Consider the following 13,372-nt stretch of genomic DNA (forward strand, 5'->3'; position numbering starts at 1 on the left):
TGGTCAATCAGATATCGACTAACTCAATATCCAACTGGTGCAATTTTTGAAACTAACAAAAAAATATCCAGCAGTGTTAAAAGACATCCTTCTACTACGATTAAATGGCCAGGCCTTAACCTTTCTGAAAAAGATTTAACCATACAATATGCAAAAATACCAACTTTCCAAAAAATACAGTTGATAAATTGTTAAAAAAATTTAAAGACAGATTTATAGAAACCAGTTCCATAAATAATTTGAAACACGGAACAGTGAGCTTTGACTTTTCACAAAATATAAGAGAATACCTTGATAATATACGCATTTCTGTAGAGGCAAAATACGGAAGTGGTTCGGGGCAACTGTATGAAAAAGTCATACTAAATACCTTTTTGCAAGGGCTACCCCCAAAACTATATAGAGTGGTAATATCCAAAAATATTCAGACGTTGGATCTCGCAGTTCAGGAGGTAGAGCGATTGGTAGAGGAGGTAGAGGAGGTAGACCCAATTTCTTTTCAAGGGATAACTCCCCAGTACCACAAACAAATAAAACGCAAGAACCCGCTAGGCAGAAAACAGTACGTTTTCAGCCTGTCAAACAATCTCATTACGAAAACAACCCTACAATAATAAGATGCTATATTTGTAATCGTGTTGGACATATCGCGAGAGAGTGCCGTTATGTCCCCAATCGCATACCAAGAATTGCTGACGGTAGTACGCAAAATTATGGCAGCCATTTGTTCGGATGAACAAATTTTAGCGCCGCTGATACGCTAGGCTATAACCAGGGAAGATTGCGCCAAGCAGTACCCTACAACACGTACCAACCAAACTTGTACAACCCTCCCCCCAACAGACAAATTAATTACCGATTTGAAAACCCAAATACTCGCCAAAGCCAATATAATGCGAGAATGCTAAATAGAAATTACGAAAATTTGCCGACGGGACATGAAAATTTTGCAAGCCAACGGCATTGGCAGTCAGCGCCACTGACGCAAGACACCCAAGTTACCATAATAATATATGGCGAAGGCAGACAGATATAAATCAATTAGATATGCCTACGGAACCTCATATGCCCGAATATCTATTACAGGCACCTACACATGAAATAAATCCTCAGGGAAACGTGTCAGGCCCCTCAGAAATATAAATTGGACCTAGAGGTTGCCCGGAATATTTAATAGGTCCAAAACAATGGTAGTGCCGTCTTGTAGTGATATTAATAACAAGTTACCTATATTTAATGATTTTTGTGTAGAAAAAGTTTCTTTTAAGGCTTTGATTGACTCTGGTGCAACGATTAGTATCATAAACTCTTGCGTATTCAATATGTTGCCTTTGCATATTAGGCGACAGAGGAACCCTAATAATCCCCATTTAACTAGTGTGACAGGCCATAAATTGGATTCAAAAGGTTCAATTTGCCTAAACGTAAAAAGGGACAATGGGATCTTCCCGATAAATTTTATAATATGAGATAAATTTCCATTTGAAGCAATCATAGGCGCAATTTTCTTAAGGTTCAATAGAATACTATTAGGCGTAGCAAATGAAAGACTTGTCTACCCAGATAAAATAGGGGAAAAAGTTTCCACCTTAAGAAATCGTAACAGAGGTTACGAAGACAACGTAACAGTAAACAAAATTTCTGACGGTATAATGTCGCATTCTTTTGAACCTTATGTCTCGCAAGGAGGAAAAGAAATAATCAGAAACTTGTCCAATTATTTTGAAAGACATTACAGAGATGAAGTAAATTAAAAAAATGAGGGTATCGAATCTGCGAAAATAAAAATAGGAGATATGCGACAGTACAGGTCAAACGAAATCAAGAAAATAGTGGAATTATGGAAAAACATAGTAAAACCCAACGTGACGCCACAAGATGCCGCAATGGCGCGGCATAGTACCAGTATGAATCTAATAAACAATGAAAATAAAGAGAAATATTACGGATTCGCGATAAGGAAAACAAAAGTCCCTCTCAAAACGATGCAAAAAATTTCAAATATCACAGATGATACCCCAAATACCCCATCTGAAATTCCCGAAAATCTGCTATGCGAGGAACAGATTATATCTTATGACAAATGAAAAGGTTTTATTTGGGTAACTAATAACCACGAAAATGATACAATTACAATTAAAAAGGGGACGTGTTTAGTTCAAATCCAGGTTTTAACGGAAAATAATTGAAATAGATGGGAAAATTCTAAAAGAAACCTAGTTAACTGCATTAAAACTTCAAATAACAAATATCCTTTGACTAAATCGCAATTTTTAAACAAATTTAATATGGATCATATTACGGACTTGGAACTTAAGAACAAATGATGCGAATTATTTTGTAATTTTAAGGATGTGTTCTCCGAATGTTAATATTACTTCGGAATTATACCGTTTTATGAGCACAAATTTTTAACGACCGGTAATCCCGTAGCAAAACAGCCATATCGTGTGCCGTATAAGCAAAAAGAGTGATTAAAAAATAAAATCCGTGAATTAGAAAAAAATGAAATTATACACCCAAGTATAAGCCCGTATAGTGCACCAGTGATCTTAGTACCAAAGAAGAATGGTGACCTTAGACTTGTAGTAGACTATAGAGCCCTCAACAAACAAGTAGTTAGTGATAAATTTCCTCTACCAAGAATAGATGAAATTCTTGACTCAATCTCAAGCAAAAACAAAATTTATACTTCTTTGTAACTTACCCAGTGCTACCACCAAGTGAAAATAGCCAAAAAAGATGTCCAAAAAACTGCATGTTCAGCATCTGAATGTGGTTCATATGAATACTTGAGGATACCATTTGGACTGAAAACAAGTTCAAGCGCGCTATGTAGACCCCTATTGCACCTTTTAGGAGGATTAAAGAATATAATTCATTTTGTTGATGATGTTATATGCGTGGGAGAAAACACTGAACAACTCTTAGCAACATTAGCTAAGGTGTTCGAGAAGTTCAGACAAGGCAATTTAAAATGCCGGCCTGAGAAAGTAAATTTATTTTAACCTAAAATTAAATTTTTAGGAGTAGTAGTAACACAAGGAGAGATATCCCCAGACCCTGATAAAATAAAATGTGTTGAAAACCTCAAACCCCCTAGAACTATGAAAGAATTAAGGGGAATTTTAGGTCTTACTGGCTACTTTAGAAAATTCGTGCGCAATTACTCCCAAATTGCAAAACCCCTCACGGAATTAACTAAAGGGAACTCCCAAAATGTTACCTGGTCCCAGGAAGCTCAAACTTCCCTAGATCGTCTCAAAAAGGCGCTCACTTCTGAACCGATTTTATCACTTCCTGATTTCGAAAACGGAGAATTTGTGGTTACGACCGATGCTAGTTCGCAAGGCATTAGGGTTATTCTTTTGAAAATAATTCCCAGGGGAAACCTTGATCCTTTACAAGGACCTTCTAATAAAAAAAAATAGAAAAAGTTATATGCTATTCGAGTAGAACCTTATCAAAAGGCGCAAGTAGTCATTCCGCCACAAACTTAGAATTATTATCTATAATCCACCACTTGGACAAATTTAGACACTATTTAATTGGTAGAAAATTCATACTACGATCAGACCATAAAAGCTTGCAGTACCTGCAAACACTTAAAAACTCCACGGGCATTCTAGCTAGATGGATTATGAAAATCCAAGACCTAGATTACGAATTTGAACATTTAAAGGGAAAACAAAACGCAGCTTGCGACTTTTTGAGTAGATACCCAGAAAATATTCCGTCGGAAGCTGAGGAAAATGAAGTTAACGCTATCAATGCTAAGAGCAAACATAAATGTAAGAAAAACAAAGTCAAGGACACAGTAAAGGAAAATAAGGTTAACTATTGTCCCTTTATCGTTAGAAAATATAAAAAGAGAGCAAAAGAGGAACGAAATATGTTTGGCGTTTGCCAATTATTTCTTGAATGATGATACGTTACCGGATACATTCAAAACTCTAAGAAAAGAGATAGATAATTTTTAAAATGATCTTGTTGAAGAAATACTGTGTAGAATCGTGACTGCTGAGACAAATAGAAACCAAACTTCAATAATACCTGTATTACCACAAAACTTAATAGTGCCTGCATTTGAATATTTTCATTCAGATATAGGTGGACATTTAGGGTTAATGAAAACGTTCAATAAATTTAAACAATATTTTTACGTGCCGTCGGCAATGACAAAACTTAAAGAATTTGTAAGTACATGCGAAGCATGTAACTTGAGAAAAATCCCCCCCAGCTTCTCCTTATCTACCAACGGAAAGAGTCCCAGTAGCAAAGTAACCCTTCTATTTTACCTCATTTGACTTATACAGAGCGAGTGGAAGCTAGCAGAACCTGTTTCTAGCAGAGGCCATACTTGTATTTTTTCAGTTATAGACCATTTTTCCGGATTTACTTTTGCAAAAGCATTAAACAATCAAGGTGCTTACGCCACTAGTAAGGCGTTGACGAAATTATTTTTAAAATTTGGCATTCCTAATAAAATTTTGAGTGACAACGGAGGTAATTTTATTTCAAAAGTAACAAAAGATTTAATGAGTTTTCTTAATATAGAGAAAATAGTGACAGCCCCCTACCACCCGCAAGCTAATGGTAAAATAGAAAATAGGCATAAAATATTTTCGAACGTATTAAGTATTTATACAAAAGACAATAGGAACGACTGGGATAAATTCTTACCTTATTTAACTAACGTAATCAACACTGCTTACTCAGAAACAACTAAAGATAATCCATTTTATTTACTTTTTGGTCGTGATTTTATAATCCCGTATAATGAGATTATTGAATATCGGCAGTATTATAATAGCTCGGAAGATTACAAATAAGAATTCATAAATAGTATGAGGAAAACTTCTAAAATAGTTAGGCAAGAATTGGGAAAATGTAAAATAAACCAAGAGCTAGGAAACCAACCCAAAGTCAAGGGGAGTATAGATTTCAAAGTAGGAGACTGCGTCTACCTAAAGAACGAAGCAAAAACGGAAGGCAAAAAACTTTCCAACAAATATTCTGGACCGTACAGAATAATAAAACAGTACGATAACGACTATACTTTTAAAATGGAGAACCCCGATAGCGGAAGAAATTAAAAGGCACATGATAGCGGAATAAAAAGAGCCAAATTTCGGAAAAGATGGGTATCACATCCATCCTCTACTGACTCGTCAGATGCAGAAAATGAGCCACCTAAATCAAGATTGGCAGAGCTAAAACCCTTGAATTTTAAACAAGATTATTTTGAAGATGATGGTGATGAGGAAAACTTTGAAGAATTTTTAGCAATGAAAAATCTAGTTGTTCCTAAGAAAAAATCCCTAATACCAGGATTTTTCCCTGAAACAAAAACACCAGAAGATCCAAAGAGTTATTCATCGGCGAGCGCAGGAGATTTAGATTATACAATATCTCCAAAAACCCAATTTTTCCCCGATAGAATTTCGACCCCTTGATTTCGACCCCGATAGAATTTCGTCCCCCCAAAAGATTTCCAGACGATATGGTTTCCCCTGCAACACCAATAGAAAGGCCCCTGTCTTTACAGGAAGAATTAAACAGAGCTGTAGAAACCCCCGGTATTACGGTAAAGAAAACTCCCCCAAAGATTTAACTAAAACAAACCTGCGAGAAGCTATGGATTTAATAAATTTCCCCATAAAAAAGAATCAAGGTAGATTGCCCGAGAATAAGACTCCCAAGGATGACCAGCAAGTACAATATCATGATATAACTGTATCTAAGGTCAAGCCTAAACAGTGGACTTCATGGAGGGACACCCTGATGCAAAAAATGTCCCTTCCCCCTGAAGACATGGCATTCAAACAGTGGAGGAACCCCGCAAAAACTATTGATTCCTCCCAAAGCTCTCAAGAATCTTTCAAATCTCCCGAGTTGAAAACTCAAGACGAGGACTTAGAGAATAAACTTTCTACTTCCAGAGGAGTAGAAATTTACGAAGGATGGGCAGGTGATACCTCAAAAAGTGCCACCTCTAAAAGTTCTAATCTGGATTTGTCGGAAACTAGTTCCGAAGAGTCTGACGGCGAATCAGACCATACAGTAGCTAAAGAACTAGAAAAATTAAGACCGACCTCAGCAGCCACACACGGGAAACAAACGAAATTAAAAGGGCAAGAATTTTTTAAAAAACAATACAAAAATTTTGACATTATTTCGCTATAAATACCGAAAAAAAACCGCAAAAAACAGAGAAGAAAATAACGACACAGTCAGGCAGAACGGTTAAAAAACCTAACAGATGGAAATATCCCTAATTAATTTAAAGACAAATTCCAAATCCCTTATGAAAAATCAACTTATGATCCACCATAATAAATCTAACCGTATGCACGTAAAGTTAACCAAGTAATTATTAATGAAAAAAAATATATAATACAAGTGATGTCAAAACGTCGGTAATCAGGGAGAAAGGCCAAAGGTAGGAAGCTCGTGGTCGACTGAAAACGACAAGTGGTGTTGGACCACATTTTGTGGGAAGCCTGGGGAGGAACTCAAAGCCCATGCAGCTTTTAATTTGTTGTGGGCGTGCTTACCCTCAGATTTTCTATGAAAAATCGACCCATATCCAAAACAAGAAATTACCAGTACAGAAGCGTCTAATTATATAAAATATTTTGTCTTAGTGCATATTATAATTATTTTAAGCCTACACATATAATAGGAAACTAGTGTAATTATGTGCTGCACGCTTGCTTATTCATGTGTTTCTTACTCGAGAAATATAATGTAAAATTAAATTGTATAACGATTATTAACAACGCTTTAAAGCTATATGTCAACCAATGATAGAGGTATATCATAAACAGAATAAAGCTCGGAAATCCTAACTTTACTTTCCTAACCTATCTAGTCATAAAATATTTATTCTGTTTTAAGCCTACAAATCTGTTTTCTTTGGCATATGCCACAAAATGATTACATATTAAGAAATAACCTAAGTAAAAATTAAAGTGCCTTTAAAAAAAAATAAAATAATAAGAAAGCAGTAAACAAACGAATTTTTGCAAAAAATGGGTAAAATTGATGAAAAAATAATTTTAGAAACAAAATATTAGATGAGGCTTAAGAATATCATCTTAATCCTCGTTGTTCACGCAGTGGCCCAAGATATTGTAAAACATGGAGTAATATTCAAGCATGAAAATTCATTGCTAGCTAGCCATGACGCATGGAAGATCTTTATGAAATTGGACCTCAAACCCTTCGAGACCTTGTTTCAACAAGTAACAACACTAGAAAGAAACACGAATAAACTCAAAGAATTGACCAATTTCTGGTGGAACATACTATTGGCCGTATGTTTCATATTCGCGACTTCCCTGACCATAAGAACCCTATTGCCTTGTAATTACGGAAAAATCCTGAGACTAAGAAGGCGAAAACCAAGAGAAGAACACGGGGAAACAGCTGAAATGCAGAGGTTAAGCCCGGAACCCCCTGAGAACGTCTAAGCCAAGAAATAGGGAAGACATTAGAAAACGAGTGGGTATAGAGGTCTCCACTCGTCCTTGCTATGTCTTGTTCCCTCACTGTAGTATCGTTTACGTAAAACCGTGTGGTTATGACGCTGCAACATGCGTTTCTTAAACAGCACGGACGTGCGTGAACAATGCAGGCATGAAACATGTTGTAAAGTTAGACCTCCAAAATTAACCATATAGCATAAACTCTGTTTAAATGATTATTTTAAATCTAATGTAAAATTAACTGAGTGTTGAAAAAGTGGTGAACACGATAAAAATTTAGTTTTCTGTACTAATATTAGTGTATTTATTTAACTCAGTCTCATAGCGTAAAATTTATGTACCCGATCAATACGTGACTTATTTGTACTATAAGCATTTACTTTAAAGACCGCGTGATACTGCCTTGTTATTTTTATTACAGGAAGCTGATTGACACATTGGATATTGAGCATTACAATGAGTTGCCAAGCGCAGATACAACCTAGTAGCATCTATTTTCATCATACCTCAACCAACAAAGAGTACTCACCATACACTCCAGGCAATTTTCATCCCAGCTTTGTCTACGAAAGCAACAGTTACCTTTGATCATTGTTTCTTCAACCATGGACCATATTACGTATCAGGTAACATTATATTTTAATCTCATTATCTAGTGCATTATCGAACTATATAATCACATAAATTCTGAGAACCCCATCGACCAGCACAAGATATAAGTACAGAAATATCGCCTTTGACAATCAGTATGGACCCCAGAACCATTTGACTGTATAGTTATGATATTTGATAATCCCGAAAGTTATTTATACAACGCAGATTCACGTGTCGAATCCCTTTCGACCATCTCTCAGAATTCATCCTATCCCCTCTGGGTGGAAAGTTCATATCTCTGTTATGCCATATATGTACGAGATAATTTCTGAAAAAAGGACTCAGAAACCAAAATTAACTCCTTTGATCAAGTCAGTAAAAATGTGTCCCTCCCACAAGTCGAAGACAATATGTTGAAGGAGTCACTATAGTTTGATGTGAACCCATCCAAATCCATACTTCAAGTCCCTCGTGATTAACCTAGGAATCACCACAAAAGTTAATAGACACAAGCCATGAGCTAACAAGTTTATAAGAGACACAAAAGAACAATTTTATACGAGAATACATTCTCTATGTGCCTCAAAATATCCCAAAAGATACGGCACCCTATGAACTATCGAAAAGAAGGTGAGAATGAACTCTGATGGCACATTCCCACACCTGTAGTTGGAAGCATCATTTCCCAGTTGACAATTAGAGAAAGCCTGTCGTGTGAACAGAATCGTGCTTGAACTGTCCCATGAAGAAACCATAACGTAGGCGCTTCAAAAATTTTGCCAAGACGAAAAGAGTGAAGGAAAATAATTTACAACAGAAGGATTGAGTACGCTATAAAGACTCGAAGGTACTGAAATAGATGTGAATTTACATATGTTACTTCTTAATAACATTGATAACTCAAAAATCCCATTATCTCATAATCTGCTTTTCGTAGGAAAACAACCTCAGTAAAAGTGTTTAAATGTTATCAGTGAATATGATAAACACAATATTGTGTGTCTTAAATTGTTCTTATATGTTGCGGTGGACTTCCAAATAGAGTTATGTGTAACTTTGTCGAGCTATTAATTTAATGTAGCGTAGATAGAAAGTAGTGTGCCATATAAACAGCAAAAAAAAGCCTTGTAAAAAGTGAATTCAAAGAAAAAAAAATCTTTAATATAGTAGTTAGCCTAGAACCAAGAATGATCTTAGATCGGTACATGAATTTTAGATAGGAATGTAGAATAAAATAAGAAAAGTAATAGAGAAAATTTTTAGCACTCCTGATTAAGCCATTACATAAATATAAAATGATTATGTAGAAGAAATAGTTAATAAAATACGAACATTTCAAAAGCCCAAAGGCAAGCAAGTCATAATGACGGGACGTCGTTAATTATTGGGTCGGGTAATATGTACCATGAGAAAAATACGATATATTTAAAATACAAATATTCTTTTCTTTTAAATATGTATAGGACAGAAAATAAACTCCCCCTTATTGAGTTCAAATACCGCTTTCAAGAGCCTAAATTCTTAATCACCAAAAAGAGAACTTACATTCTAGCTTCAGTCAAAAAAGGACGCTAGTCGGTTTGAATTTTGCTAAGATAATTAGTAACAAAAAAGATGCTACGCACAATATTTCTGAGAAATTTTAAACGATAAGAGTCGTTTGAACTTTTGAATCATCAAAAACATTTAAGACCTATTAATGGATGAGGGCTTGCAACCCAGGGCCACGTGAGCTAATTGTAAACCGGTCTTTACAGCGCAGGACGAAATAATTGAATATGATAGTTGGATAAAAGTGCTTTTTGAGGATATTGGTATTTGTGGATCAGGAGCACTTAGACAGAATTACTCGGCGTACGACCGTAATAATTCTTTGATTGTTGTATCTCTGTCACCATTATTTTCGTTTGAAGTGACTCGCTGCTGTGAACCTAAATATTTAGGTCCTAATAAATCTATTGTTTTTTACCTATGTTTATTCCACCTAACTTGTCTGCATCCAGTCTAATAGCGGGTAATGTCGTAGCAAAATCTTCAAAGACTCTCCCCGGAAAAAAGTATCTCCATATAGCTCGAAGAAAAGATGTCAAATTTATATGGCTAAACATTCTATTTTCTGCCATTAATTGAGGGCGGCGCTAGCCTAGCTGACACAATCTTTAGCACTATAAGCGGCGCTATCGGAGAACCTATAAAGTGTAAGTTCGCAGTTTTAAGGTATAATTTTAGACTTGACGCGATCAATCTTCATTACCGCTATTAGGACGGCCAAAAAACTTTTATTGCTACATTCCTGACAATGTTTTACTAATATTTAGGACGTCTTCCCTGAAATTTGCAAGAAAGACATGAACACACGTGAACATACAAGTAATTAAAACCTCCCTTCCGGCTCGGCGACAGTGTTGTTAAGAAACATAGGCGAAGCAAGTACACCCTTCCTAATGCCTTTTCTAACTGTAATAAGCGCGCTAAGCTCAGCTTAGCGCGCTTTTTACACATGTGACGCAAAATACAAAAGATAAAAGTATTAACACTGTGCTTTTGGGTCGTCAAAAAAAAAAAAAAAAAATATGCGCATGAATCACAAAATTAAAAGCCTTAGCCATGATCAACCTGGCAAAATAAAGAACACAGTTATTTTCGCTAGCGTACAATGATAGATTAGCGATCAGGTAATGTGCGTGATTACGACCCTTGCCATGCTTAAAACCAATATTGTCATCTATTGCACACCATCTATAATGAATTTTCCAGAAACAACTAGTAACTCAAGTAAACCACGCAGAACTGGAGATAGTAATAGATCCAAGAGCCTAGCACTGATCAGCTGGCTTTCTTTTTTTCATAGCCAGTGTTATTACTCTCGTGCTGAACAGATAAGGCACTAAGCCAGAGCATAAAGTCATTTAGAAAAGAGTAGTTAGCGTTCAATTTACATTGTTGAACGATGCTTAGCATAAATCGAGATGCTTGGCACAAATCGAGTCGGCACCAAGAGATGTCTTTTTTACAGCTTTCCAATATACCCGGAATCTCCAAAATCTCCAGTTGGAGGTTTTAAACCATGATAAATGGACTGACTATTTCATAAATTGCAATTCCAGGCATTTTGGCCCTCTTTGGACAAAAATTGATGTTTTGTGGAACAAAGTGGCAGAAAGCATCGCTTTGCTGCGGCACGGTCTCTTTTGTTACCTATAAAAGTCCTCATCTGATGACGATTTATCAAAAAGCTTGGTAATCACTGAAGCCTTCACGTCATTATCAGCGGATGATTTCTGATTAAAAACGGAACTCACTGCAGAATTCACGCTATACTTGAAAGGCCTTTGAGAAGATAAGGGGAACTGAAAACCTTCCATTTGGGGTTTTCAGAACGTGACAAATCGATTGGCACTATTAGACTTTGTATTCCCCGGCATATTGACCCTCTTTGGAAACATTTGATGTTTTGTGGCAAAAAATGACAGGAAATGCCACTTAGCTGTCAAGACGGGGGGGGGGGAGGGTCAAAATCAATAGGGTTTTAGACCATGAAAATTCGATTTGCTATCTTATAATTTTCATTCCTAGCATTTTACCCTCTTCAGGCAAAAATTGATGTTTGGTGACACCAAATGGCAGGAGACACCAGTTTGCTGTGCGACGAACCCTTTTGTTACTCAGAAAAGGTCACTAGATATGGCAATTCCTTTTCAAAGAAGCCCTCTCTCGGCATTCTATTACCAACAGATCGATGCGATCATCCCTGGAAAATAAAAGAAGAAAAAAAAGGTGGCAAAGACTAATTTTCCTTGTTGTTCAAGGTGAGGGACTGTAACTTTCCCAATCAGGATTTTTAGCCATACCAATCCCAATGGGGAAATTTTAATTTCAATCCAACATCATCTTCGAGGGGTTTCAGTCTGTTTCTTGAAATTACCATAAATTTGTTTTCACAATAAACTTTTACTATTAAAATTAATCGGAACAATGGTTACCGTTCCTGAGTTAGCTACAAATGACAATTTTTTCTCACTAAACAGTTTTTCCTCAAAACACATAATTTTTGGTTACTGTGGGCCATGCTTCGCTCTTTATTAAAGGCTATTAAGAACCTAAAAGTACCTATAAACACCTTACACCAAATTATAAAATACCCCCTAAAATCTATTGAACCATTCACAAGTACAGATTACTCAAATCAACCTTTTTAATAAGTTAGTTTCCTCAAACTTCAATTACAAACATATCAATACACATTGAAACCAGATGAGGGCTATGGTCCCCTTCAAATGGTATCCGACATGAATCAAATATAAACTAAATAAATTGGAAATCACAAATAAAACAAATAATGCACAAAAGGACAAAAGAAGACACTGTGGCCGTATTGGCCGATTATAATATTTAATCAGTACATCAAATCAATTGAGGGCTTCACAAATTTTTAAAGAAACTAATCCACCTTCTAAGGACTGAATGATTTAGCTCCAAGTGAGGATCACACCTGCGGCAACATGGTATGGGCTATCACTGAGTTGTGGCTTTTTCTACAAGTTAATAGCCGAAATTTATCAAAATTACTACTAAGATGATACAGATACAGGGAAAATCATTAAAAATTAATCATTTCTCACACACACAAGATCCGCCATTTTTCAAAAAAAAAAAAAAAAAAAAAAAAAAAAAAAAAAAAAATAATCTGGAAAAAACCAAAAACATGCATACACCACAAAGAAGTTAAAGGGGTATTAAAATAAGAAATTTGAAACAGGTTCTATGCTTGAAAACCCCTTTAACTCTTTTGAAGGACAGAAAAAAAAAAAAAAATCAAAATCATACTTTCATGTTTAGGCTAATCATTTTCCTAATTGCCTATGAAATGAGAATAAATGTTATGCACACTATTTTAAACGCATAAAACACACAGTGCTTATTTATACCAATAGGGGATGAGGACAATTCGTGGAGTTTTACCTTAAAAACCGTCAACGGACCCCTTTTTTTCACTGAAGAGTTTTTTTTTGGATGTTTTCTAGAATGCAAATCAAACAATTGTGATGAGATCCTTTGAAAATGTTTTCTATGCTTCAGTGGTCTTCAGTAGTTAAGAACATTGAAGTGTCTTTCCCACTTTCATTACGAAAACAGCTGGTAAATGTGGAGAATGTTGGGTATCCAACAAAAATACAATTTATTCAACTCCGGGGCCCCGCCCCCATTCCAGAAAACATATAGGTTCTCCTTTATTAACATTTGAAGTCAACACGAGAGAGTATTCCGACATCATAAGGGCGCTTTTA

Source organism: Artemia sp. Qi Xiang Cuo, chromosome 11 (genome assembly GCF_049724085.1).
Source record: "Artemia sp. Qi Xiang Cuo chromosome 11, ASM4972408v1, whole genome shotgun sequence".
NCBI classification, from domain to species: Eukaryota; Metazoa; Arthropoda; class Branchiopoda; order Anostraca; family Artemiidae; genus Artemia; species Artemia sp. Qi Xiang Cuo.